The sequence below is a fragment of the Neltuma alba genome, unplaced genomic scaffold (genome assembly GCF_004799145.2).
Source record: "Neltuma alba isolate B1F8T4 unplaced genomic scaffold, ASM479914v2 tig00003884_pilon, whole genome shotgun sequence".
NCBI classification, from domain to species: domain Eukaryota; kingdom Viridiplantae; phylum Streptophyta; class Magnoliopsida; order Fabales; family Fabaceae; genus Neltuma; species Neltuma alba.
The window spans coordinates 18,831-32,449 of record NW_021633467.1 but is presented as its reverse complement, the minus strand read 5'-3'; positions in this window follow the sequence as shown (position 1 = coordinate 32,449).

The following is a 13,619-nucleotide window of genomic DNA, read 5'->3' as shown; positions in this document are numbered from 1 at the left end:
GCCATTTATGACACTTCAGCAAATTTTAACACTATTATTCCTCTAGATTCTAGAAACTAACATTTTAGACAAAAGAGACTTGCAGAAACATTTCCAGAAAATGTCTGAAAAATACTATATGCTTGGAAGAGCTAATGATGTCAATCTCAAGCATACTTTTATTGCCTCTCTTCCAGATGAACTACTACTCAGAAATTCCAACTTATACAAAATGCACTTGGATTACTCGAAGTACGCTGGTCTCTGCCCCGCTATGTCATATTCCATAGGGATGCACAATTAGCAAGGTTCTGAAGGGCATGTTCAAGAGTCCCCGGTCAGATCGGCTAGGATTAAAGTAATATAATTTAATTAAAAATATTACATGCTATCCCAAGGCCAAATTAAAATAATAATATGTTATTTACCAGCTAATGTAAAATACGTAACAAACCAGAGTTAATCATTATTTTTAATCCCAGCTACGTACGACACGTTCACATTAGGTTCCTTTTACTTCGGGCAATCAGTGAATGCAGTTGTAAGAATACTCCATCACAGATCAGAGGTTCAGTCACATCTTACGTTTGAAGTCTAAAAATCGAAATTATTAAGAAGGGAGAGACTACCGGGAAGAGGGAGCTCTGCAAATTGATGGGGTTAGCCGAACTAAACTTCTAATAATGTTTTGTATAAACTTGAAAGGTTTTTTACCCCCTGAGTGTAATAATGTTAAAATCTGCAGAAGTATCATAAACAATATTAAAATGATGATGTGAACTCACTAAATAATGCATAACTAAATTTTATGTGGATTAAAAAAAAAGAAAAAGAAAGAGAAGATCCTCAAAAGCCAAAGCAGAGGATGTGGGGGATGAATTCTTAAAGTACAGTGAATAGCTTCTCAAATAAAAAGGGGTTAAATAGCTATGTTTGAGGGCCTATTGTTTTTTTTTCCTTCTTCTTTATTATCTACACAAGATCCAATTAAGTATTATTTTGTGAGTCAAAATCAACATTTTAACACAGTTTATGATACTTTAGCAAATTTTAACACCATTATATCTTGAAGCTCTAGAAACTAACATTTTAAGAAAATTAAATTTCAGAGACTAAAATCACAGGTTTGCGATTTGATAAACCCAAACTAAAATAGGACCGAATTTTAGTAACCAAAAATTATATTAGGCTGCTTGTTAGTTGTCATGTTGTCATTTGTGATATTAAATTGTTACTAATCATAGTCGGCTTTGTTGGCATTTCTTTTATTAAGAAATTCCAACTTTATACAAAATGCACTTAGATTAGATTACTCGAAGCACGCTGGTCTCTGCCCCCCTGTGTCATATGCGCATGCATAATATTTAGCAAGGTCCTGAATGGGGAATGTTCGAGAGTCTCCGGTCAGATCGGCAAACCAGAGTTAAAATAATGCAAAATACATAACAAAACAGAGTTAATCATTACTTTCACTAATGGCAATGAGTGAATGCAGTTGAAGAATACTGCATCACAGATCAGAGGTCCAGTCACATGTTACGTTTAAAGTTTAAAAATCGAAATTATTAAGAAGGGAGAGCCTACCTGGAGGAGGGAGCTCTGCAAAAATTGATGGAGTTCGCCGAGTGACGCAACAGATGGCGGACTGAGGATCACAAAGCAGCGATGAACGACGGCGACGGCTTGAGGAGGACGAGGACCAAAATGGTGACAGGCCAAGTAGAATTAGCCTTTGGAGCACTGAGCAGTGTGGGACTTTAGGCTCCCCCCTATCGTGTTTATTAAAATATATATGTGTGTGTGTGTATAAAAATGATTTTTGGTTTAAGCTTAAATTATTTTTCAGGTAAGTTGAGTATCCTAGAAATATTTTTTGATTCATCCATCACTCTGAAATATTTTTTCAAAATACGTTCAGTATCTAAAATATTTTGTGAGCGATCCAACGTTTTAAAATATATTTTAGATACATCTAGTTATTTTGCTAAATACACATAAAAAAATATTTTAGAGTATTGAATGAAACTTAATCCAAAAATAATTTTAATATATACTACCTTAGGTCTTTAATATAAGAGTTAGTTGACTAATTTGAGAAGATTAAGAAAACTGAATAAATTAATTATTTGTAATAAATAGATTTTAAAAAAAATATCCTTACTAATTAAATGTATTGGTTAAACCTACCATTATTACATGACTATTTTGAAAGAAAATAGATAAATGTGAGAGATAAAGTGAATTAAGATCTTATATTTAAAATCAAAATAAAAATCAAACAAATCTTTATATTAAGGATATATTATTTTTGTGGTGAATAAGGAGAGAAAAAAAGTAAAAAAAAAAAAGGCAAAAAACAAAAGAAACAAAGGTCCACACTGCTCAGCACTCAGCACGCCGTAATGGGTCCCTGATCACTCATTTGGTGCCTGGGAATAGACCGGCAAAAGTAACCAAACCGTTAACTTGGGCAAACTGCCGTTACTTTGTATCTGTGGGCCCACGGAGTCTGTGAAATCTTCTCTCTCATTCCGGTCAGCTTGACGGACGCGTAATGCTGTCTATGGGTAATGATTACTCTTGATAATTTACTTTGACTGAAAAGTAGGCAAGAGGCCATTATGGGACAAATACATAAAAGCACTCATTCAACAATTTAACGAGACAAAGACATACTCGTCTGATTTTATAAAATCATTTCAATATATTTTATACAGATTAAAAAAAATTTTAAAATTTATTAACTCTCATTTAAAATTTAATGACTTTCTAATTTTATCTCTATTTAATATAGATTATATCTTATATAAATAAAGTCAACACAATAATAAATGAGAGTAAAATTGTACATCTATATAAAAAATTTTCTCAGTACCTACAAATAGGACTAAAAAATACCTTTTATTTCTGTCTTATAAATAAGATCATAGGAGTACTAATTAACCTCACATAATTGCATAGAATTTGCAACAAAATTGAAAGTTTAATCAGTTAAGGTACCATTTGATGGCAGTAGAAGAAGAAATAGAAGTGAAAATAGAAGTGGAAATGAATGTGGAAATGAATTCTAAAGTAGGTTTGGTATGCTAATGGAAGTGAGATATAATTGTCCATTTATGATGTGAAAAGACCTATATGCCCTTGACTTAAAAAAAAAAAAAACCTCCCCACCGTCCAAATTCTCGGTCGCGCCGTCAGCAACCAGCCACCATAGCAATCCACCGCAGCCACCGGCCACCACAAACACAACCATTGTCCTTCATTTTTAACAACTATCAGCCATCAATAATCAATAGCAAATTAAAAAACAAAAAAAAAAAGATTCAGAAGCAGAGGTATCATCATAAAATAAGAGGAGAAAAAGAAGACGACGAGGACGGAGAGTTTCGGACAAATTGCAATCTCTTCCTCAAAGCTTCATGGTCCCGAGACTGAATCAAATTGGATGATCACGAGTCCGCGCAACCTCTCATGAGGACAACAGCAGAAGATGGTTGCGCGAGTCTCTCTCATGGCTTCAAATATGAGAAATCTGAAGCCGCCGTCTCCGCCGTAAGGGAAAGGGTTGGAGACAAGGATGATGGCGGAAAATGATTACAGCTCCAGTGCTTCATAGATCTGAAGTTGTCGCCTCCTACTATATGATGAATCTGCTGCCTCCTAATCTCAGATGAAGCCGTCGTCACCTTCTACCCTTAGATCTGAAGTCGACCGTGTCTTCACCGGTGCTTCTTCGTCATTATCAGTGCTTCTCATGGAGGCTTGCCGTCGCCGGCGGTTGATAAAGAGGGAGGTTGTCGAATGGTTTAAGAAGAAAGGGGGGTTATAATGTTAAGGGCAAACTTGTCAATAAGTTATAAAATTGAGGATATAATGATCTGAAAAATTTCACTTCCATGGAATGGAACTGTGGGTCATAGCGTGGAAGTCAGTTCCACCATTTTTGGTGGAAGTGACTTCCCGAAGAATTGAGCTCCACTGCAGCAAACAAACCAAAAAATTTGATTCCACTTTCACTTCCACTTCTCTCCTTCCGATTCCTTGCTACCAAACGGGGCATTAAACTAAGCGCTTGTTTGAAGACATGAGAGTGTGATATTAAAATCTAAACCAAATCAGTCGATAAATTTTCAAAAAGTGAAATATTTTTATTCTTTTTAAATATAATTATCTGGCTGAGTTAAATTCAAATATTATTTAGTCAAATCAATCAATTTTTCCAAATACTTAAATGAAGAAAACCTCTTTCGGCTTGTCAGTATAATATTTTTATTCCATGTTCCATTTTGTTTACAGAGGTATTAATAAAATGAAAAGCAACTATCATCTTCTTTATCGTGTCTAAACATGTTTGGATTAACATTGTGTAAAACTGATTTCTAGCCCAATTGACTTTTGTAACCGAAGTTAAAGTAAAAGTCAGTTAGTGTAATGCATTTTATGTTTGGATAGGTGCTTTTGAAAAGTCAATTGAAAAAGTTAAAAGTTATTTAGATGATTAATAGAAAAGTTAGTTTAGTTGTAAAATGACTGAAAAGGACATAGAGTAGTGTTTGAAATTTTATATTTTTAACGTGATAATAGTTTAAAAAAAACGTAAAATTATTATGATAAAATATAAATAGTTTATTTATGAAATTATAGAATAAAAATATTTGTTAGGGAAAAAAAACTTGAAAATACATTGTAGATAATTAATTAAATATACATAATAGACAAACATGAATATAAATTAAAATTTATTTGGTCTCTAATTAAAGTAAATGGAATCCCATAACTAATTAGATGGTAAGCTTTGCACAATTTTCCCATAAGTTAGTTAGAAAAGTTGATCGAGATTGCGTTGGATAAGTCAGTTAGAAAAGTTTTTTTTTTTTTATAAGTCAGTTAGCAAAGAAGCCCCATCCAAATAATCTTTTAAGCTACAATAAGTCACAAACCTCAGTTTCATGTTTTCTCGTGTACTTTTGTCATTTGTAACAGCAATCCAAACGAGCCCTTAACTTCCCCATGGATATGTTTAGGTTAAAAACGCCACTTTTCTTAGGGACGGACACATCACGTGCATCAGTTATAAAGAGGTTCGAAGAAATTATAAAAATATACAAACCCCTCTGCAGATCTTTTCAAGGCAACGTCCGAGAAACTTCCTCTTGATGACTCTCTTTCCTTTTCCTCTTTCTATTCCTCCTTTATTCGTGTGCGTACGTTTTTCATAACTCGCTGAGCCATTAGAGATCTTCAGAATCTTGTCTCAGTGAGAAACGCTCTAGACTCTAATTAGTTTTCTTCATCAAAATTTCCAAGTCTCAATAGGCAAATTATAAAGAACGTAAAGTAACTCTTGAACAATTAGCAAGACAAATTGGTGACCATGTGATTGAATTGGTGCTTTTATTTTTCCTCCTTGGCCAGGACAGGGCCACAAGTCAATGATGACATCAAATGGGATTAGCCTGAGCCCTAGTCCTAATCTTAAAGAAATGTATAGTCAAAAATAAACAAATAAATAAATGATAGCCAAAAAATCCTCTTAGATTGTAAATAGAAAAAATTACACACAAATCTCAAGCAACACATTTTATTTGTATAAATCCCTTCAAATGTTGAAATTACTGTAAAGTCCCAACGGACCTGTGAATAAAACATTAGAATTATAAAAAAGACGTGTTTGCCCTTAGATAGAGGAATGGTTACATATGAGCTTTTTTGGCAGAATATCATTTACAAACATAAAAGCCTGGATTAAACAGAAGACAATTAGTTATAGAATAGTACATCTAATCCTAAATATAAAAAATAGTATATAAGAGTTCTTTGTTTTGTTTTAAATATAAAACCCAATCTACTTTACCACTCAAATTTACAATTCTTTTTCAAACTCTCCTTACACATATTAACTGTTGTTGTATTTTGTTGTTTTGGAGTTAAATTAGTGGTTAGAGAAAAGGAGGACCTTTAGTTCGGGGTAATTTAGAGTTTTTAAAATTTTATTTTAGTATTAGTCCTCATAAATAATTATAGTTTTTAAGGTCTCTCCATTAAATGTAATTTTATCGAGGTTTTCAACAACTTTTATAAATCCCAAACCCAAAAAAAAGCAAAAAAGTAGTGTAATAGTCAAAAGAAGGAAAACGTATAAGAAATTTACGCAATTTCCAATTTTTTATTCTTGTCAAAGGCACGCGCACTTGCGTTTGCATAGAAACTATTCTTCTGGTCCTATTTATAAGATAGAAGAAAAAATATTTTTTGGTTCTATTTATAAGGTATTGAGAAAAATTTCTTGTATGGATATACAATTTTATCCTTCATTTATTATTGTGTTGATTTTATTTATATGAGGTATAATGTATATTAAACAGGAATGTTAGAAAGTTGTTGAATTTTAAATGAGAGTTAATAAAGTTTAGGTCTTCTTTGATTTATGTTAAACATATTGGAAGTGACTTATAAATAGGATCAGAAGAGTAGTATTTAGAAACCCTTAGCTTCTTCGGATCTTTTTCAGGGCAAGCTCTCGGAAATTTCTACCATAACAACTTTCTCTTCTACCTTTCATTTTATGGTTGTTATTTTATTGGTCTTTTCCATTCGCTGAGCCATTGAGAGATCTTCGAAAGCTAAGTGAGGAATTGTGACTTCACTCTATCCAGCTTTCTTCCATTAAGCAAGGCAACCGATCATGAAAGAGACGGAGGAGAGTTTCATTAGTGGATCATCATCGTCATTGTTGTGATATTTGTGTGGGTGTGTCAAAAAAAAGATTTTACATTAATTGGGAATGTGGGAAGATAAAAGCAAATTGAACATATTTTCTTCTTACTATTAAGAATAAGAAAATCAAATGTCAAAGAGTTTTAATGTCGTAAATGGATTTTCAATGCCTTAAAGATGGAGTGTTTGAAAATTCTTAATGGGTATTTATTATTTTAATGCGTTGAAGATTTTAAACATCAAACAATGGGTTTATATTATGCAATAAAAACTCTTAAAGTGCCAATCGGATTGTTTAAAGCCATTTAAATGTGTTGAAGCAATTTCAAATCCTATACGGTCCATTCTTTCAATGCATTAACCGATTAAATATTAAATACTCTTTCAGTCCTAAATATAAGACCATTTTTATAGTGTGTATAAGAGTCTTATATTTAGGACAAGATTAATATTAAATATTAAATAATGATTTTGAAATATTGAACAGATTTTCCATTTACTTCCAACGTCCATAATATTGCAACACTTGATTGCATGCATTTAGTATATAAAACTTAATGTGATTAAGAGGCTGCCAACGTTCAAAATATGAGGCCTATAAAAAGGTGTTTCAGTCTAAGGTTCAACATATTGTCCTAGAGTTTTTGAGCTCCTCTCTTTCCCCTCCTATGTGTTCTCCTACCTACTGAGTTTACTATTATCTTCTGCTGTTCTGCTCACTCTGTTTTACAAAAAGAATCTATTTAATCTTGAGAAGTGCCGCATCCTCATTTGGTAATAGTTGCGGAATAGCTCTTAAGGATAACGTCCTTTAAACATTAATCGGATTAACTGTTTATTTTACAAGTGCTGCCGCCAACAATTATCAAGGCCGATCCGTGTTTATCTAAGCTACATAGGAGATGATGAAACTCGCAGATTCACACAGAGGCTTTGCGCTGCCCTTGAAACAGACGAGTTGAATACCTTCTGAGATGATAAGGAGGTTGAGCCAGGTGATTCATTCATTCTACCACGCCACTTTCTCAAAGCAATTTGAAAATCCAATATTTCCATTGTTGTCTTCTCCAAAAACCATGCTTCTCCTATATGGTACCTTGAGGAGCTCTCAGAGATCGTTGCATGAATCCATGAACCACGATATATGGTTTTCCCAATTTTCTATGATGTAGATCCGTCTGAGATTTAAAACAGTAGCTCTTTTGGAAAAACTTTTGCTAAATCTGGATATGCCGGGATAATCCTTTTTTTTTATAATTTAAATCTGAATATGCGGGATAATCTCATGCTTATTATGATAAACAAACGGTATTTGTTTAAATAATATTAAAATGCATCGAATTCTATTTTATATTTTTTTATTTGGAAATAATACTATAAGCTAATAATGTACAGCTTCCGCCTTCCGGCAACCAAATAAAAGAGAGAAATTTAAATACAAGTGGAAAAGTAAGAAATCTATATCACGGTAGTTTTATCTAAAAAAGATTAAGCATGATATTTTGAGACAAACAAAGTATTCAGATAGAATAAACAACATTAAATTATTACAATTTGATTTAGATTTTAAATGATATAAAATTCGAAGGAAAAGAATATAGGATACAGGTGATATATCCTGATGAAATATCTTTTTGGGGGAAATTTTAGACTTCATATATTAAAAATGAATTAATTTCACCCTTTATTAACACTCCCACATGTTAGCATCACTGATCTGTTCCTCTTCTTCCTCTGTGTGACATAAAGAGCCCCCTATATTGAGAGACAGCTGATACCCCAGCTCGATGCTAACAGTATTTGTGGGAGTTAACACCAGAACTGGATTTTCCTTTAAAAAAAAAAAAAAATTTAGCATGTTGAATGCGACTAAACCTAAGAATATATTGGAGAAAAATAAGGTAGAAATGAACAGAATTGTACATACGCATATATACCTGAGTTAATGCTTTGACACTGTGCCTTTGAAGCTTGACCTCATTTGAGGGATCTTCAGCAAGCTGCAAAAGAACATCCACCACATCAGTGGCCACATAATCCTAACCCCTTTTGCTCTCTCTTCGTGTTCATCCAACACATGCTGCACAAACCTATCAAATTTCCCGCTAAAATCCTTCATTCTCTTTATATGACCCCGCAAGTCCAGAAAATTAATCGAAGGGAACACGTCCCCGATATTTGCAAACCCATTATTAAGAAAGAAAAACTCATCCACCAGGTGCCTGAACTCTTTCCAGCTAACAATCCCACCTTGACCCTTCTCCACGTACTTCTTCCCCAACGAGTTCAGACAAAACATGGAATTAGGGATACTGACAAGATTGATGCAACCTTTCAAGTTCAAGAATCTCAGCTTTGGAAGTTTAGCAACAGATGGATCAAGTTGCAACAATCCAGTACATCCTTCGAGCTCTAGCCTCTCAAGATCTGGAGACCCACCAAAATCTGGCGTCTTTGTCAAAGCTTTGGAGCCACTTAGATTCAGTTTTCTCAAAGTAGGGAGCATGTGAATGGAGAATATATAGTACTTTTTGTATTAAAGCAAGACACTTGGGGGATATTTAACAACAGGTAAAAGGTATCTATATTTGTTTAGGAGTTTGATTGAATAATTTCTAGTAATTTAAATATTTAAGAACCAAAAGAACAACATTAACATACCATTCTGCCCTTCCATACTTCTGTCATGTTGCTTTCAGGCATAATCAGTTGAACAAGTGTGTCAGATTGAAAACCCGATGGCAAAGAAGTGAAAGGATATTGATGCCACGAAACATATCGCAACTTGCTTGAAAGATTACTGAGGGTTCCAGAAAATTCCACGTTACGGAATATGAGCAATCTAAGGTTAATCATATCTGATAAAGCATCAACCCTCAATGAAGCCATTTTTGGCTCTTCCAAATCCAAGGCTACAGCTTCAACACATTTCACCATCTAGGATTATAAATGCATTTATATATAGAGATGCTGAAATGTCAGATTACTACTTTAACTTCTCATTTTGTAATGTTATGCTAAAAAGGGCTATCAAAACTTACCCATGGCCATGGGTATCTATCTCCAACGGATATGATGCCATCTGGCTGAGCTTCAACATTTTCCATCACCTAGGAGTATAAATGCATTTACACCAAAAATAATGAAATGTTAGATTATTATTTTAACTTTTCATATTGTAATGTGCCGAAAGGGGTATCAAAACTTACCGTGTTTCTCTTTTTCCCCATAAAAAATTCAATCTCATTATAAAGGTATAATCGGCTTTGTTGATACGGATATTGTCGTCGAATAATATCTCGCCCCACTGCTTGCAACATACTATGCATTTGTATCCTCTCATTTGCATTTGTGATGACTGACTTCTGAATAAGAATTTCTATATCAACAGAGCAATCGATGCAATCATGTAAAATTTCCTTCACACAGTTAATGTCCTTCCCGACAAAGAAACATGCTATGTCCAAAAACATTTCCTTACTCATGTGATCAAGTTCGTCAAAACTTTTTCTAAGCACCCTTATGATCTCATAGGGAGGAATAATTTCTTCCCTATCCAGCAAACTTCTCCATTCTGCAATGCCTTTTCCAAAAAAGGATGAACCCAATATTTCAATTGCTAATGGAAGGCCATTAGCATATTCCAACACCCTATCTATCATCTCTCTGAATTCATTAATAGGATATTCCCCTTGAAAAGCTTGAGAGCAAAGTAGTTCGAAACCTTCCTCCTTCGACAAAAGTTTAGGTCTATAAACGGTATTAACCTCACATTTTTGAAGGACTTGTTCGTCTCTAGTGTTATAATGATTCTACTCCCCAGGCCAAAACAATTGAATTTTTGAACTAAGTTCAACTCTTGTAGATGTTGTACAACATCGACACCATCAAGAACTATAAGAAACTTGTGCTTTCTTAACCTTTTGCATCGTAGGAACTCTGTGTCTAGAAAATCCTTCATCTCTGAATTCTCTGTCCTCAAATGTCTATGCAGAAGTTCTTGTAGATTTATGTCACCGTGCTTTAAACGTCCACTTAGATTGGGAAGGAAACAAAAGGCATCAAAAAAGTGAAAGATCTTAAGATATAAAACAGTAGCAGTAGAAGATTTCCCCAATCCACTCATACCACAAATGCCAACAACTCGAACTTCATCATCTGCATTCAAATCCAAAAGCTTTTCCACTTCTTCCACTTGAGATTGCATCCCAACAAATCCGAAGAAGTCATAAAATAGTTTATCTATTTTAGACTTGACTTCTTTAACAATATTTGGAATAACCTGTAACCCTGAGCTGAAAAAGAGAAAGTGAAACGCCAAATCATTCAAATTTGTTTCCTCTTAAAGATCCTCTGCTATTATTGGTGTGTGGCTTTTATCAGGACAACTTAGAAGTGACATCTAAATTTTTTAAAGTAGATATATATACACAAATTATATAATATCCATATTGCATCAGGAGTTGAGGTCTGCCAGTAAAACAGTTTGTTGTTTTGGCCTAAGTATGCATGTCTGATATATATATATATATAGAAAGAGAGAGAGAGAGAGAGAGAGAGAGTAAAATTACGTACTCATTCCGCACTTGCCAGCCAGGGGAACTGGCCACTTGTTCGATAGCCTCCCTCTTCCATTGGGTTATCTCAAATGAATCTTGTGCGCATCCTTGTTGAATAAGTTGAGCAAAGGATTTTGGATCCACATCGTAATAAACTGCTATAACCCTATCTGGTGCACTGCGGCTGCCAGAGACACGGCACCCTTGTTTCAGAGCTTCCCTTCATCTGTTCACCTTGTCTATGTCTGTTTCGCACATTTCTTGTCGTTCAGCATCGACAGCGTACAATGGATGCGCACCGTAAAAAACTGATGATGATAAGCCCCCACACTGAGCTTCAATCTGAGAAGTAATGATGCACCCAGCAACCTGTGACAGTTCTTTTAAACACCAACATGAAGAAGCGTAGTTCTTGGAGAAGACAACAATCCAAATCCAGGACTCATCAATTGCTTGAAGAAGGTGATGTGGAAGATTGGAGTCATGATTTTCATGCTTCTTATCGTCTCCGAAGATTCTGAAGCCTTCTGCTTTAAGAGCAGCCGAAAGGCTATGCATGAATTTACGAGTGTCTTCATCACCTCTAAAGCTGATATATACATGACTCGGTTTCGACGATGATGGGCTGCTCTCCAAATACTCCATGGGATGGAAATCCTTATCATCACCCTGTAACTAGTCAACAATAGAAGCAACAAGCAAGTCATAACCGGCTTTGGTTGCCTAGCATCTATCTATTCTCTTAAATAATGATGAATGCGCCGCTAATGTTCTTGTAGCCCAGTGGCAAGAGAGCTTTCTGTGAGTGAAAAGTTGTTGGCTTATAACCTCAAGCCTTTAACGTATGCCCATTTAATTAAAAATAATATGGGCCACCACAAGAAATCTCAATTAATTTAGCTCTCATTTTTTAAATTTTAAATCCGTAAAGTCTTTCGGCAGAATCTTTCCAAGCCATTTTTTCATTGGATCACATGAAGGTGTTTGCATTGCGAAATTACGTTGGGTCACCACCTCATCATCCCCTATATGCTTAGTCTCAATAAAGTTGACTTGCTTTGTATACAATTAATATTACCTCCGGTTCTAATTATAAGTGCTAGTTGACTAATTTGAGGAGTTTAAGAAAATAAGTTAAGTTAATATTTATAATAAATAGTTGTTATTTTTCCTAAAATATTCTTGCTAATCAAATGTGTTGGCTAGAACTACTATTATTAGAATGACTACCTTAGAAAAAAAGTATAAATGTTAGAGACAAAGTGGATTAGTGTCTTATATTTATGACCAAAATAAAAGTTAAACGAGGTCTTATATGAAAGACCGAAGATAGTATAGTTTTTGATCCCTGAAATTTGGACATGTTTTAGTTTTAGCCTCTCAAATTTCAAGATTTTTAGTGCCTTAAATTTAGTCTAAGAGTGTAGTGGTGCTAAGATCTGCGAAAGTGTCATAAATAACATTAAAATGGTGGTGTGAACTCACTAAATAATGCATAACTAGCTCTGATGTGGATTAAAAAAAAATAGAGAGAAGATCCTCAAAAAGCAACGTAGAGGATGGCAGGGGATGAATTCTTAAAATATAGTGAATAGCTTCTCAAATGAACGGCAATGTTTTGAGGACCTATTCTTGTTTTTTTTCCTCTCTTTATTATATGCACCCGATCCAATTACGTACTATTTTGTGAGTCAACATCAACATTTTGATGCTGTTTATGACACTTCAACAAATTTTAACACTGTTATACTTTAGGTTCTAGAAACTAACATTTTAAAACATATTAAATTCCAGTGGCTTTGCAATTTGATGGACCCAAACTAAAATATGATCAAATTTTAGGAACCAAAAATTATATTACCCTGACTGTGAGTTGTCATATTTTTATTTGTCCTGGAATATTAAATTGTTACCAATCATAGTCGGCTTTGCTGTTATTTTTTATTCAGAAATTCCAACTTATACAAAATGCACTTGGATTACTCGAAGTACGCTGGTCTCTGTCCCACTATGTCATATGCCATAGGCATGCACAATATTTAGCAAGGTTCTGGAGGGAATGTTCAAGAGTCCCCGGTCAGATCGGCTAGGATTAAAGTAATATAATTTAATTAAAAATATTACATGCTATCCCAAGGCCAAATTAAAATAATAATGTGTTATTTACCAGCTAATGTAAAATACGTAACAAACCAGAGTTAATCATTATTTTTAATCCGAGCTACGTACGACCCGTTCACATTAGGTTCCTTTTGCTTCTGGCAATCAGTGAATGCAGTTGTAAGAACACTCCATCACAGATCAGAGGTTCAGTCACATCTTACGTTTGAAGTCTAAAAATCGAAATTATTAAGAAGGGAGAGA